Below are 17019 nucleotides of genomic sequence, written 5' to 3'. Positions count from 1 at the left end.
AGTTTATAATATTATACTCAAGGACACTTTGCACACGGCATTAGCTGCTTGCCCCTAAAAAAAAAAACCCTGTGTCTTATTAGAATAAAGGAGTTTCACTTGTCTGAACTCAGGGTCAGTGTGATTCTTCTTGTGCATGCACTATTCCAAAACACCAATAGCACCACACTACCATAAATCCATGGCTATTACCACACATTTTAGTAGTGGAAGAACCAACGTTGTGAACCAACGGAGAGGAGATAGAGGACTGATCACCTCTGAAGTACAGTAAGACCTATCTTTTAGTATCTTACCCGTACATATCCTGTTGCTGTTGTTGGTCTATGTCTGTGTCTGCTGCAGCTGCCGGAAGTCACCAAAGACAGGTAATTTCTTGCCCGGAGCCTATTTTGTATTGAACCTGCACTGCTTATCTGCTCCCTGAATTGTGTCAGTGAATGTGTTGCTTGACCTGGGGGAGGAGGGATTGCTGGAGGAGGTCTCCCTACACGGGCACTACTGACACGGTAACCCTCTGGTAAGCGGCAGTGGGGCAGGCGCGTCGTGAGGAGGGGTGTCAGTGTGTCTATTCACCCGGTACGGTAACCCTCTGGTAAGCGGCAGCGCGGTGGGCGCGTCATGAGGAGGAGTGTCAGAGTGTCTATTGAGAAGTATTTCTGACGCGGTAACCCTCTGATAAGCGGCAGCGCGTGGTGAGGAGGGGTGTCCGGGTGCGTGTCGCGGTTGGCAGCAGCGCGGGTGTTTTGTGAGGGTCTCCTGCCTCTGGGATCTCCCCTCCAATAGTGATATGTCATGTCCTAAATGTGTTTGTGGATTGATGTTTGGTATTCATGAGGGTGGCTGGGGTCTAATGAAGGTAAAAGAGCTAGGATATAGCAAGAAGCTACTAGGACGCCGCCCTCTGATACCTAATAGACCTGAAATCTTAGTCTTCCGCCTTAACAACCACTATCCAGTGAAAGGAGGCATAGGAAAGTCGATACAGCAGATAGAAAGAGAGGCTAAGCAGGAGGGACACAGTGTAGAGAGGTGCCCCTGCCACCAAGAACAGTTAGAGGACTGTGAGAAGAGAGAGAGAGCGAGTGAGAGATCTGGGAATTTTGTTAGGAGTGCCAGAGAGAGAAGGGGAAGATGGGACAGAAACTGACAAAACCAGAAAAGGGTGTTTTGGCATGTGAGTTGGTGGCAAAGAGAGAGGGGAAGGAGCATGTGAAAAGGTTGAACAAGTTCGCAAAGGTGTGTGGGATAACTGCAAGTGGAGGCCGGCTACAGCCGGAGGAATGGCGGAAGTTACTGAAAGAGAAGAGAGGTGTTTTGGTTGATAACAACCTGTTAAAGACAGCTGAAGCCTGGTATAATGTGGCCACGGCTATGCACAAGGAAAATTGGATCGAGCAGGAAGTTGAACAGGGAGGAAAAACTGTTTATGTGTATCATCAAAGCGAACCATCATGTGCATTAACTGCAAATAGTCAGCCGCCGCCCTATGATGGCGACACATCCTCTTGGTCCTCCCCTGAGCCCCGTCTTTTGTTTGCCGCCCCCTTGTAACCCGTACTTACGCTCCCGGCCCAACCTACTCCTCCCATCTTGGCACACCCAGCCAAGACCCAGGAAAACACCCTATGACTCCTTCCTGTGGCGACCATCTTGGCACACCCAGCCAAGACACAGGAAAACACCCCATGACTCCTTCCTGTGGCGGCCATCTTGGCACACCCAGCCAAGACACCGGAAAACACCCCATGACTCCTTCCTGTGGCAGCCATCTTAGTACACCCAGCCAACTCCCTGGAGGGCCTACTAATTCAGCAGTTCCCCTCTACCCAGTTCTAAGAGCAGATGGCACCCACTACGTGCCACCAGGGGAGCCCCAGGCCCATATCATGCCTAGCTTAGCCATACCCGATACCACCATGGCCCCGGCAGGGGGTGTCTTGGTCCTCTCCGACTCGGGGCCAAGACTGGGAGGGACTGCGCACTCCTACTAGAGCCCCCCATCTCTCCAAGCCAACTCCGTCGCTCCGGAGGCCGAGGACCTGATGACCTGGAACCCTCCCTCCATGCTACGAGCCAACCCAGGACAACGGGCCTCAACAGTAAACCATGGCCTAGCCGTCGGTGCACCCATGATGTATGTCACTTTTACCCCATCCCAGGCATCTTCCTTAGTGACCACCTTACCAGGCCCAGAAAACAACCCATGCCCTTCTACTAGAGGGAAGCCCAAATACAAAATACCTATTCAGCCGCATGAAGAGACCTAGTCAGCCTATGCGAAATAAAGGCAGGTGACGCCTACTGGCCGATAATGGAAAAGAGCCTCCAAACTGCAAGGGTTGTCGATGACAATACCTACTCCTCTGGTGTGGAATTCTGTGAACAATTATGTGAATGGGCATGGGAAAGATTGGCTGACCAAGCTACGCGCATACAGGATGTTACCCAAGATAAAACAGATTCAGTAGAAAAATATCACACTAGACTATTGCAAATTTTCTCTGATCTGGGATTCAACAATTACAACAAAGTCCACAGTCAAATGCTGTTATCAGCTTGTAGTGGCCGGGCCAGAGTGCCGGGTATTACCCCTGGATACCATCCTGCTGGTAGCAAAGGGCCTGGAGACCTTCCAGACGACCAAGAAGGCAACGCCACTCATGCTAACAGATGCTTAGCCTGACACCCAAAGCGCAACAAGACCACCACCAACCTGTTTTAATTGTAGGGACCCAGGGCATTTCAAGCGAGAGTGTTGAGCATCCAAGCATCCCAGACAATTTGTGCCACGATGGAACACACGCACTCAAGGACAACAACAACAGAACCAACGACAGAACCCCAAGCCCAGTGCAGAACATCTGGACCTTCTGCGCTAGGATTCAGGCAAGCCTGTACCGACCTCCCCTTATATGGCAGTGTCTACAGGGGATACAGGGGGGCCATTGGCCAAGGTCACTTTACCTGTTAAAGGACACCCAACCATGTTCTTGGTCGACACAGGCGCAGCCAGGAGTGTCATTAGAGCAGAAGACCTGCCTGACCACTCTTACCTTTCCAATATTGACATATCTTGTGTGGGGGTGGATGGAACCCCCAGAACTAACCCACTAACTCGCCCACTTCAGATTGGAACCTTCCCAGACATCCTAGCCCGGTTTGTTGTGTCTTCCACTTGGCCTCTGAACCTGTTGGTCGCGGATGTTCTGTCCAGACTACAAGCCTCCATTGTATTCTCTCCGGATGGGACCATTTCTGTCTCTTCACCATTGGGGCTGGATGACTCCTCTGCTTTGTGTTCCCTCCCTCTCCCCAGTTGCTTATGGACCACAGGACCCGAAGACATTGGCCACCTGAAGGTTTCCCAGGTCATGTTGGAACTGAAGCCTGGGGCCCCTTTGCCCAGAAAACCACAATACCCACTGAAACCAGCCTAATCAGATCCGATCTCAAAACAAGTCAAGTCTCTCATGACCAATGGGGCCCTTGTAATATGCACATCTCCCTGCAATACGCCTCTATTCCCCGTAAAAAAGAAGACACCCAAAGGAGAGCCAGAAAAGTTCAGAATGGTCCAGGATCTCCAAGCTGTCAACGAAGCCACCATTCTAGAGACACCAATATTTCCAAATCCCCACACTCTGCTTGCAGGCATACCCCCATCAGCGAGGTATTTCACAGTTGTAGATCTGGCCAATGCATTCTTCAGTGTGCCACTCCACCCATCCTGCAGATAGCTCTTCGCTTTCACCCATGGGCAACAATACACATGGACAGTTATGCCTCAAGGAGCACAAAACTCTCCTAGCCAATTTGCCAAAGCAATGGCCACCATCTTTGATACATGGCAAAAGGACCACCCAACTGTGACCCTCCTTCAATATGTTGATGACCTCCTTCTTTGTGTGGATGACCTGCCCACTGCTAAAGAGACCTCAGAGAGCCTGCTGTGCTACCTCGCAGACAAGGGCTGTAAAGCGTCCAAGTCCAAATTGCAGTGGTGCCTAATGTCTGTGGTCTTTCTTGAACACTGTCTATCCCATGGCACCAGGCACATTACCAGGGACAGGATAAAGGCGATCTCAGAAATCCCCTTACCCAGAGGCCAGAAGCCACTCCATGCCTTTCTTGGCCTGATCTCATATTGCAGAGCATGGATCCCAGAAGCCTCCCTACTAATGCAACCCCTCTATGATGCCCTCAAGTCTGATCCTTTCCAGATGTCCCCAGAAGCAATTTCAATCTTCGAGATCCTCAAGCGAGCAATTTCCTCAGCCCCGGCCTTAGGGCTCCCGGACTATGACAAGATATTCAAGCTCTTTGTGTCTGACCGCCAAGGACATGCTATGGGTGTCCTCTCACAATCACACTGCAACCGCCTGTGCCTGGTGGGCTACTACTCCTGCAGGCTGGACGCAGTGGCAAGAGGAGGTCATGTCTTAGGACCGTCTTCACTGCACAGGCCTTACTTGAGAAGACCTCGGACTTGGTGTTGGGACATGACCTCGTATTCCTTGCCCCACATGACATCGCTGCTATACTCAATCAAGTCCAACCCAAACACTTGTCTACAGCCAGACACCTGAGGCTCCAATGTTCCCTCCTGCTACCTGATAACATCACCCTGTTACGCTGTAACACTCTGAACCCGGCCACTCTCCTTCCACTTCCCGAGGGGGGCCAGGAGGATCAAGAAAGTAACCAAGACACCCCCATGACTGCTTTGAACTTATGAAAATAGAAACCTCACATCTTCCCACGGTGAGTCAATAACCGCTGGAGAATCCTGACCTCACTATTTTCGTGGATGGATCCAGATATGCTGATGAACAGGGCAGGTACCACACTGGATATGCAGTCACCACGGAAAACACAGTCCTTCAGGCTGAGTCTTTGCCTCCTGCTGTGTCCGCTCAAGAAGCAGAACTCCGGGCTCCCACTACAGCATGCAAGCTAGCAGAAGGGAAGAGGGAAAATATCTACACGGATTCCAGTGATGCCTTTGGTGTGGCCCATGACTTTGGGGTCATCTGGAAGACAAGAGGATTCTTGACCGCAGCAGGAACACCGGTAAAACACAGCTCAGCTATCTCAGATTTGATGGAGGCCCTCCTTCTTCCAACACAAGCAGCGATTCTGAAAGTAAAAGCACTTGAAAAGCTAACTTCACTGGAAGCAAGAGGCAATCATCTGGTGGACATGACGGCCAAACGAGTGGCCAGCGGAACCAGTAGATCACGGGAAGTGGTTGAGAGAGTGTTTCCGAAGAGGAGGAATACCAAATGCTGAATTTACAAACCCTACCAGTGCAAAAGGAATACCTGAAGGAACTCCAGGAACAAGCAAGTCCAGAAGCATGTTCTCAGGATGGCCAGAAGCATTCCCAGTCTCAAACATGACAGATGAAACCACAGCAAAGAATTTACTCTCCAAAATTGTGTGCAGGTATGGAGTTCCAGAGGTGATAGAGAGTGATCAAGGACCTGCTTTCACAGCTTCACTGACAAAGGAAATTTGGACCGCACTAGGGTTCACCCTGGCTCTACATACGCCCTACAATCCCCAAAGCAGCGGGAAAGTTGAAAGGATGAATGGGACTCTGAAGACTAGAATGCTGAAAATGGCCCAAGAAACCGGTATGAGTTGGCCTGACAGTCTACTCCATGCCCTATTCAGTGTCAGATACAAACCAAGGGGAAAATATTCCGTATCTCCTTATGAGATTTTGTTTGGCTCAGCCCCCGGACTTGGTTGTTATTTTCCACAACAATTACAGTTACAATCTGATGTGTTGACAAACTATGTAACCGCATTATCACGAGAATTAACTCGAGTACATTCCCAAGTGTTTTCTTCCATTCCAGATCCTGAGTCTGTCACCGGAACACACAACCTACAGGCAGGAGACTGGGTCCTGATAAAGAAATTTGTGAGAAAACACTCCCTTGAGCCAAGATACGATGGTCCATTCCAAATCCTGCTGACCACAGCCACTTCAGTCAAGGTGGCCGGGAAGAACACCTGGGTACACCCCTCCCACTGCAAAAAAGTTTCACCCCCTGAGGACTAAGCTCCGTCCACACCACGACAGTGTTATATATCCTTTTTCTGTTAAGTCTGATTGAGGCTCAGGAGGTGTCTATCACCAAGAGGGGGGTATAACGCAATATTTTTGTAATATTTTATCCAGCACTCATGTAGCCACCTTTACTTTTGATTACTGCGATATAGTAGGTTGCGATGGAGTTTCTGCTTCTTGGCAGTGTGACTGGTACCAAGATATCCTTGTGTCCAAGGATATATTTATATGTGTGACTTATGACTATTGGGGACAAAACTGTGACCATTGGGGATCAGCAGGGTGGAATATAGGACCAGACTGGGGGTATAGATCACAGAGTGCATTGAACAGGTGGGATAAGAATGGAAAGTCCCTAATTAGCAGGATGACCTTACTAAAGTCGGGCACCTGTGCAAAATGGAGGCAAGGGGGAAAGGTTTATTTTGTGGGGAAATCGGGACAACAGATGAAACTTACCTTGACCATAGAAAATCCCAGCCCCGGTGATGTGGGCACCTATTGGATGGGTCTGTGGATGAAGGGAGAGTCGGACCATAAATAAGGAAAATTTCAACTGAAAGATTTGTACAAATCATCTGAGTGGAAACTCTCCCAATCTGAGCTCAATCCCCTCAAACCCCATATGCGTACCCTAGATGACATGGTGGCAATAGCAAATCCCACCTTCGAGGACACCATGGCAGCAGAAACCAATTTCTCTGATACCAACTTATGGCTCGAGTGGATGAGGTTTAGCACCAGCCAGCATAACAAAAGCAACTGCTATGTCTGCGGCAAGTGTACCGAGGTACAGTTCCTCTGCAAATTCCTAGGGCCAGTGAGGAATGTTTCCTCAGCCTATACACCAACACAATCACTAATCACTCTGCATGTGAGAAGTGGAAAAAGGAGTATCCTATCCTCACCAAAACCCCAAAGCCAGGTGAGAGCATCACCATTTACCCAGGAAACTATACCTGCTACTCAAATTACAAGGGCTGGGGAAGATTCTTGGGTAAGTTCACAGAATGATACTGTGCCACCTACAGCTCCATCCCAGGTGACACAGACAACAATAACATTACACAACAAGTTTGCATAGAATAATAGGAAGAGAAAAAAAAATAAACAGAAAAAAGAGGGGGGGGGGAAGGGGCGAATAAGGGGTTCAAAGCAAAAAAAAGAAGAGTGCCAACCAGTAACCAGACATCAGTAGAATAATCATATGAGATCAAACATAGTTCAACACCACTTAGGTTACAAAATCTAAATACAGCAGGCAATAAAATAGTTTTATGAAATTGACAATAAAAAATTTATTACAAATAGTTGCAATAGTACAAAAATAGTGTTACCCATAAAACTTGTGAGGTATACAGACATATCAAGTTTAGAGTGAGATCATAAGGGTTGATAGGTAAAGGTACCTTTTAATCATTTACCCCCTTTGTAAACATTTAAAATGTTGAACTGGCAACTGTACAGGGGAGGTGGTCCGCGGCTCTGGCCGGTGCGTCAGAGCAGACTCTATTTTCCTCAGGATGTTGACCTGGGTGACAGAGCGTATTAGGTTGAAAATGCGGATTGCAAAATCTCTCAACCCTAGGACAACTCTGAAGGGTTAAGAAAGGACTGTATAGCTAAGTTAATAGGAGCCATATACTTGTATAAGGAGTTGTATTTCTATTTCTGTCTACTCAGTAACCAGATGGTGAAAATTCTTTGGAATACAATGTATGCCTTGTATGCCTTGCAATGTATCAAGTAACACTATATATGGCCAAAACCTAAATAGCTGTACGTAAATAACACAACCACTCGTAAACCTATATGTATAAAAAGACCGCCTTGTCAAATAAAGATCAGAGACTATTCCTAAGACCATACTGTGTGCGTGTGTGTTATTGGGATATCTCTCCAGATGTCTGTCTCTGAGTGAAGGAGAAGTCAGGGTGCATTCGAGGAACTAGAAGTAGAAGCAGATCCTTTCAGCTGGGTGCTCGGTCCGAATAGAGCACACAGGAATTCGGTGAGTACGGAAAGTCCCTGCCTTGAGGCTTAGGGGAATTCCGATCCTTTCCGAGACTATCTGTTGCTTCTATACTGAATCCACTTAGAATAGACTGAAAGGGAAAGTATCTATCTTTAGGGAAGATAGGCTTTAAACTGTAGACTTATTTGAGAAGTCCCCAGAACTAAATAGACTACTGGCCAAGTCTATAGAGGAATTCTTTAGGGAAGAATTAATAAGAGAAATTCTTTAGGGAAGAATTTAAAAAAGGAATTCTTTAGGGAAGAATTTAACTATTGTCTGCACCCTGGTTTTTCTTGTCAGCCAATTTCTACCGCTTCTTATGCTCTCTTTGATGTTATAATGTTATGAAGTATTAAGTAATTTCATTTTGTGCTGAAGGTAAGCAGCAAATGATACTGTGAAAATTGTACTAACTTTATTGTGTGTGTGTCCTGGAGAACCGTAAGACGCCCCACCACTCTGGCGAGGGGAAACCCGCTGACCCAGAAACTGGTGACCGCAAGTGACGGTTTTAAGGGATAATACTAACAGGCAGTTGAGAAGGAAGTTGAGCATAGACATAAGTCCTCTGTACCCAGTTGACACGAATTGTCGGAGCCTTTACGGTTCAGTACAGCCAGTCCTGGGAAGAGTTCAGCTCTGCTTCCGTCTCAATTAAGTCAAGAAAATGAAGCAATACAAGGAAAGGTCTCTCCACTCCCTCCGTATTTAGGAGAAACATGTAAGGATTATGTAGCTCAGGTCTGTGGGACTGATTACTATTTAGTTATTCCCTGGGTGGATAATATGGCAGGATGGACAGAGGGGATGAAGAGTGCAAATCCGTTCCCTCAGGAAGGAGCTAATGACACCTTCCATATGGACACGGTTAAGGGGTTATGTTTAGGAGACACTGAAGCTTACCCAATTATGGTCCAGACCCCCAGTGGGACATGAAGTATATGAAGTCAGGGGGGGGAAGAATTGGCTCACTTATGCACCATATTGGTATGACAGACCAAATAAAAAGGTTAAGAAACAGAAGGTAGAGAACCAGGAGGGATATATAAAGAAACATGAATTAGAGAAAGAATTGATTAGGGGTCCACCTCAGAAACCTCCTCCTCCCTATTCAGGAAATATCCCAAAGATATATCCTTCCTTGTCCAAAGACGATCTTGATTTATTGGCAGGATATACTGCCACTATGACTCCTCCCTCTGCCCCTCCACCTGCCCCTTCACTACTTGCTGAACTACCACAATCAGTCCAACAAGATAGGATTGTATCGTCTTCTGACAAGAGTGGTCAGGTCGATGATCCAATACCAGAATCGGGGGTGACTGGTGGGGTATACTCAAGTCATACAACACAAAAGATTGTCTTAGTAAAAGAGACATCCCCTATGGAGACCCGTTCAGGCATTTAAAAGAGCAAGGAGGTAAGAACAGGCACTGCCAGATGAGGAAAGTGACACTGATGAACAATTCCCTTTTTATGACTGTAGGAGACACCTTGTTAAAGAAACCTGTTGAAGTAGATGATATTATTAAGATTGTTAAGCACTGCCCTAAACCCTCTTCATCTTCATCTAGGACATTCCATTATTTAAAGAGAGCCTGTAAAGGAAGGTGTCAGACACAGGAGGATATGCGTCTCATAACAGATGGGATAGTGAGACAAAATTCACCCTGGGATTGGAGTAAGGTCCCCTCTATAAGCACTATAGAGCCCCCAAATACGCCTGCTGGAAATTATAAACTAAATACTGAGGCGGGCAAAGACACAATGTGGGAAGAAATTAAGAGTGAAATGGAGAGGTGTTTTCAGACTAGGTCCTCGTTGCATACCGCTGTAGCCTGTAAACAAAAATCAGGAGAGTCTGTTATAGACTTCTGGAAGAGGTTTAATGAAATTTGGACTCTGGAAGCAGGAATGAGTATTCAGGATAATATGCATTCTATGCTCATTCAGACTTTCCTTACCAATTTAAAGCCACATCTCCAGCTTACTGTTAAGCAAATGATATCCGAATGGCCTAGTCTTAATAAAGATCAATTCCAAACCAAATTAATGGAGAAAGATGCGGCTGGCTGTTTTGAAGTGGTAAGATCCAAAGAAGCCCATTACCAGACCCAGGAAAGGAATTGCCCCCCGAATCAGTCCAACAGGGGAGGTTTACCAGGAAGGAGAAGGGGCAGAGGAAGGGATAGAGGTTCATATTCTGGAAGAGGGGGTAATATTAGAAACCGTCCTGCAGGTTGCTTTAATTGTGGTAAGACTGACCACTGGATCGGTCGATGCCCCTACCCAATTAGGCCCCAAATGATACTCAAGCTCAAGGTCCCCAACCATATCCACAAGCTCAGATTCAAAATCTTCCCCCACCACAGCCACAGCCCCAGAATAATACCCCTCGCTTCCCTGTAGCCTGGGGACAGCAGACATTACAACGAAGATGCCCGGGGGCAGTATCCTGGCATTCACTCTCATCACGAACAACTTTAAGGAGTCACCACTGATTGTGTTAAACATAGAGGGACCTCCTCTCCCTTTTCTTGTAGATTCTGGTGCTACTTGTAGCACTTTATGTGAGGATTATTATAGTGGTCCAAGAGAGAATGGGAATTATTGGGATACTTACAAGATCTTATAAAACTCCTCCTCTCTCGATCCAACATCCATACAATCACCAGTCAATGTTCACACATCGTTTCAGGATCATTCCAAATTGTCCTGTGAATTTATTAGGGAGAGATTTGTTTGTTCTATTGAAGTTACAGTTGGGGATTAGTAAGACAGGACACCTACATGTCACATCCTCAGTCATGCCCATCCATGTACCAAACGGTAATTGTTTTTTATACTTGGAATGCCAACCACAGGATCCGCTAATGGATCAGGTTCCTCTTGAGGTTTGGGCAAATACTGACCAAGATGTTGGCCTAATCTCTTGTACACCATATAAGGCAATGCTTAAGCCCAGCACTGCACCTGTTTATATTAAACAATACCCGCTTTCCCCAGAAAAACAAAAGGGAATTGAGTCTATGTTGATGGAATTCCTAGGGGCAGGGGTTATTGAGGAAACTATCTCCCCCTATAATACACCTATAAACCCAGTGAGAATGGCTGACAATACCTTTAGATTTGTCCAGGATCTTAGAGCAGTAAATGCTCAGATCATACCCATAGCCCCTGTGGTTCCAGACGGGTCATCTCTGCTATCAGCTAATCCTGCCCATGCAGAGTTTTTCTCTGTTATTGATTTAAAGAATGCACTTTTTTTCTGTCCCAGTTGACAAGGAGACATGGCCACTCTTTGCCTTTACATTTAAATATCACCAGTATACTTGGTGTAGAATGCCTCAGGGTTATGTAGACTCCCCGGTAGTCTACTCCATTGTCCTCCAAGCTACACTGCGCCCTTGGACTGCCCCTCATGGTTCTGTCCTTCTACAATATGTGGACAATCTCCTCATATGTAGTTCTAGTCAGGAGGCCTGCCAGGCAGACTGTGTTAGCTTGTTACTGTGGTTATGTGAATGTGGTCACAAAGTTTCACAGAAAAAATTACAATGGTGTACAGAAAGTGTTGATTATTTGGGTTTTGTTCTCAGTAAAGGTGAGAGGAAAATCAGCCATGCCAGAATTACTGCCATGTTGGGTCTGCCATGCCCACAAACCAAGAAAGACATGTTAACCTTTCTTGGCATGATTGGTTACTGCCGCCAATGATAGCTGATTGTTCCTACAATGACAATATTCTGAGACAAGCCACTAGGACTGATATGCCTAAATTTCATTAAATGGTCTGATAAAATGTTACCAGCTTTTAGTCATTTAAAATGTGCAATGGTTTCAAGTCCTGTCCTGGGCCTACCTGACTATGGCGTGATGTTTTACTTATTTGCCTGGGACAATTGTAAAACCATGGCAGGAGTCCTGGCGCAAGAACATGGAGGCAAATTTCGCCGTGTTGCTTTTTTCTCAAAAGTAGTTTGGGTACAGATTCAGGGCATGCCTGCGTGTCTCAGGAGTTTGGCAGCCTGTGCCATGGTCGCTGAGATGGCCACGCCTATCACCCTAGGTCATCCTACCACTGAGTGGCTATAAAGTCTCATTACTTTCAAATCCCCAACTTCATATTAAATACTCAGCACCCACATTCGGTCCAATGGCTATACTAAATGCCCCACTTGGAGAGCAGGATGATTTGCCTCCTCCCCACGAATGTTCTGAACTCATACATGAACACACCTCACCTAGACCTGACTTACAGTCCACACCCATTGAAGGAGCTCCTGATATTTTTGTGGATGGATCCTGTTCCCGCCCTAATGACAACACTTATCATGCGGGATACGCTGTGGTTCAACTCCCTGATGTTATTCTAGAATCGAATCCTATACCTTTTCAGTCAGCCTAAGCTGCTGAACTGATTGCCCCCACTAGATCTTGTTGTCTTTTTGAGGGAAGAGATGTAAATATATACACTGATTCCAAATATGCCTTTGGGGTTGTACATGATCATGGGGTAATCTGGCAGAGAAGAGGCTTCATAGCTGCAGATGGGAAGCAAACCTCACATTCCACCCTAGTACACGATCTCCTAGCCGCCATCCAATTACCAAGCAAAGTTGCTATTATACATTGTAAAGCACATACTGGCCTCCAAACGGACATAGCTAAAGGAAATGCCCTAGCTGACAAGGCAGCAAAGGAGGCCGCTATTGGACAGGCAGCAACAGTTCAAATGCCCTCCCTAGTTCCAGAAATTACCCTTACCAACAATTTATTGCTAAGCCTAGAGGATTTGGCTACAAGTAGTGACAAGTTAGAATGGCAGTCGGTAGGTGCGGTGCAAGACCCTGATATGGGTCTTGTCTGCAAAGAGGGGAAACCATGTATTCCAATTGCAAGCGCCCCAATTTTAATTGCACAATATCATGGCCTTGGCCATAGGGAAGCACAGGCAACCACTGACCTCATTAGAAGAGATTTTTTTATACCAAGCCTTAGATCAAAGGTACAGTCCTATGTTTCACAATGTATTATATGTCTCAGAAACAACCCAAATAACTCAAAGAAGGCCCAACATCAGCATCTGAATTACCCTACTTCGCCATTCACTCACTTATAAATTGACTTTACCCATATTCCAAAGACAGGAAGAAAGCAGGAGTATGTCCTTGTGATTGTGGATATGTTCTCTAGATGGCCGGAGGTTTTTCCTACTACCAATGAAACCACACAAATTGTGTCAAAGATTCTGTTACAAGAAATTATCCCCAGATGGGCATGCCCTGTTCAAATTAACTCAGACAATGGCCCAGCTTTTTCGTCGAGGGTATGTAAGGAGCTTTCCAAAGCCCTTAGGATTGACTGGAAGTTCAACCTCCCTTACCACCCTCAGAGTTCTGGGGTAGTAGAAAGGATGAATAGAACAATTAAAGAAAAAATAAGGAAAATTTAAGAAGAAAAAGTTTTTGCCTGTAGCCCTAGGAAAAATTAGGATGCAGCCTAACAAGAATACTGGTTACTCACCATTTGAGGTCCCAATGGGAAGACCCTTCCCCACCCCTTGGGGTCCGATGATAGAAAAAGGGGATCTAGAAGTAGTACAGGCAGAATATGTGAGGAAACTTGTAGAAACTTTAGATCAAGTTGAAAAAGATGTTGCTTGTGCCTCTCCTTTCTCTCCACAGGAACCTACGCATCCTTTCCAACCAGGATACGTGGTGATAGTCCAGCGCCTGGCAAAAGGACGAAAACAGACTAAGTTCCCGTTTGGACCACCCACCCGAGTGGTAGCAGTCACCAGAACAGCGATTCTCACAGAAGAGGCTCCAATCTGGATCCACGCTAGCAGAGTGAAAAGGGTCCCTGAGGCTTCTTCTCCGGCTTCGGAGACAAAGAGGGTGAAGCAGGTGTGAAATCCCTGAACAAAGAGAGGCACTCAGAAGAAGCCTCCCTGAAAAGTGCCTTGCCACAGGCTGAAGATGATGACCCCACAATATTCTGGGAGATTTGTTTGTCTGTTGATAAATATTAATCTTTGTGTTTTCTTGCCAGTCTGGCGTATTACTACTTGTATCTATCATCCAGAGGAGATAAGTTTCTTATGTGGTACACCGAATAATCAGTCAGTATCCAAAAGAGCTCAGGAGCAAGATCCCTTTGCTCCCGACCCCTTTCATTCTTAACAGAATAGTATAGTCAGGATGGCAAATGCCCTAAATGTTAGCTCATTGTGCCTTGAAGACCTACAGAGCCCACGGGACCTTAAAAAACATGTGTTGTAGCTGTGCCTACACCCGATGAATCCCTCCTTGAAGTCCGGTCGACGACTAAAAATATACAATCTTTTATTCCCTTGTATGACTTCTGTGGGGAATGTCAGAAATTAGGATACAGCAGGGATAATATTAGAATAACTACTGTTAATGTGACTGCAGCAGAGACCTGTTTTACCTTTTCTCAGGATATGACCTTATATTGTCATGATAGAGACATAAAAAGAGGATTACCTAAGAATAGTGTATATGATTATAATAATGACACCTGTAAAAAGAATGGTAGGATTGTTAGCTCCCTGGATGATTCCATGAGTTGTGATAAGACAATTGTGACTCCCAGTTTTATCTATAATATAATGCTCCCTAAGGGATGGTTTTTGTCATGTGGTAACAGCACTTACAATTATATACCTGCCAATGTTATTGCAGGTCCCTGTGCATTATCCAGGCTGACTTTGGCCCTTCCTAGACAACCCCCTGTCAGGAGAGCTTATAGATCGGTTACCAAGACTTTATCAGAAAATTGTGACTCTACCCCTTCTCAGCCGTGCAGAATATACAAGTTTGGGGGCCTCTATATTTGGAGTGCATGGACTGGCTATATATAATACTTGTACTATAAATTCTATTGCATTTGACCTGGCTAAATCTCTGAATCATACTTCTACCGCCTTATCAAACGCTTTTAGATCTACAAGGATTAAGAGGAGCAGTGCTAGAAACTAGATTTGCTGTAGATTTTTTGTTACTTAAACATAACGTAGGGTGTCAGGATTTTAAAGGAATGTGTTGTTTATATTTATCTGACCATTCCAGATAAATCCAGTCCCATATTCAAGCATTACATAAAATTGCTAATAATATCAAGGAGGATGTTGGTTCATCCTCCTGGCAGGACTGGTTATTGAGCTGGCTGCCAGATTTGAGTTGGTTAAGAACATTATTTATCAGTATTGTAATTATAATTGCTTCCTTGATTATTTTATGTTGTTGTATCCAATGTATCCCTTCTCTTATACAAACATTCTGCTCAATGTGTCCAGCCCGCAGATCCTGGACAGAAATATGCTACTTACCTCTCTATGTTAGAAAGAAAATAAGTCATGTTCATGACTTAGAAGGGGATTGAAGGGTTAAATAATAACTGTATAGCTAAGTTAATGTGAGCCATATACTTGTATAAGGAGTTGTATTTCTATTTCTGTCTACTCAGTAACCAGATGGTGAAAATACAATGTATGCCTTGTATGCCTCGCAGTGTATCAAGTAACACTATATATGGCCAAAACTTAAATAGCTGTACGTAAATAACACAACCCCTCGTATACCTATGTGTATAAAAAGACCGCCTTGTCAAATAAAGATCAGAGAATATTCCTAAGACCATACTGTGTGCGTGTGTGTTATTGGGATATCCCTCTATACGTCTGTCTCTGTGAGTGATGGAGAAGTCAGGGTGCATTCGAGGAACTAGAAGTAGAAGCAGATCCTTTTAATCTCCACCAAGCATGGAGTACAGTGCCAGTCTGACAACATCCTCGAAAACAAAGAGGAGAGACAGAGGGATTGGCTTTATGGATCCTAACTGGGACCAGGTACCATCTTATCAAAACCTTATAATTGGCCTCTATTATCAAAGTGTTTGGAGATATTTTGGAAATGGACACTGTTAGATCCTGCCATTCTTGGGCACTCCACCTCCAAATCTGACTCCCATTGTTTCATATAGGAAAGTTTCTTATGTTTCTAAGAGAGTGTTATATACTACCGAGATCCTCTCTTTGGATTCGGGTATAAAACTGCAGGTTTTTCAAATCCGCTACTTTGGTAGGGTGGTTTCAACCCTTTAGGTCTTTTTTTATTTTAAGTTTTTTTCCCACAAATACTGAAACCACGCATTTTTCTTCTTCTTGACCCCAGCAATTGTTTTTTACCTGCTCTATAAGGGTCATCTGCAGGCCTTTAACTAACTAACCCTTAGCACTTTTTATACAGCTATCAAACCTAATAATTTGCTACAGCATTCCATTCAATCTTTATTTGCTTGGGAGACATCAAAGTGCTTGCAAAGTAACATGAGATTACATAAAAAGTAACCAGAACAAGTCCATATACATAAAAGAAAAACTAGAGAATTATTCAAATACAGGTAGTCTTTCAGGTAAAATCTTTTGCAGTTCTGCAGGACAAATTCTGCAGTTGTTTCTTTTTGCATATCAAAGCACAGCTTGCTCCAGAGGTTAAAGAGGAACTATACTCAAAACACAAATAAAAAATAAAACACACCTCAAATCCTGCAGGGCATGCATGAGATAGGCAAATTTTTCTCTTTTAGCAAAAAGGCTTCTTTTGCGCATGCCTGAGATGCTCGGGCATGCATAGAAGGAGTGCCCAAGAGCCTCCCGGGATGTCTCACACAGGTATCACGAGAGGCTTTGAGCTCCCAATTATTTTTTTGACTGCCTAGGTGGCTGAAAGTTAGGGGGCAGTACTGCACCTTTTTTTTTTTTTTTTTTTTTTTTTTTTTTTAAAAAGGGTGTTGCACCAAAAACAAAAAAAACAGATTTTTTTTCAAAAATCCAGCAACCTCTAAACTAGAGGAGTGCCGAATTTTCGAAAATTCCGGATTTTTGAATTGCCTG

The 17019-nt window shown here is 45.0% G+C and overlaps 1 long non-coding RNA gene across 1 annotated transcript; it reads left to right on the top strand.

Annotated features, from left to right (window-relative positions):
- The first annotated feature begins 660 nt into the window (after positions 1-660).
- LOC140343570 (uncharacterized) lies at positions 661-7946 on the top strand. Its single transcript, XR_011923369.1, has 2 exons — positions 661-5639; positions 5868-7946. It is a non-coding gene; the product is annotated as an uncharacterized lncRNA (long non-coding RNA).
- The last annotated feature ends 9073 nt before the right edge of the window (positions 7947-17019 follow it).

This window comes from Pyxicephalus adspersus, chromosome Z (genome assembly GCF_032062135.1).
Source record: "Pyxicephalus adspersus chromosome Z, UCB_Pads_2.0, whole genome shotgun sequence".
NCBI lineage: Eukaryota > Metazoa > Chordata > Amphibia > Anura > Pyxicephalidae > Pyxicephalus > Pyxicephalus adspersus.
The sequence above is the reverse complement of the archived record's forward strand: the minus strand, read 5'-3'. Positions and strand labels throughout refer to the sequence as shown.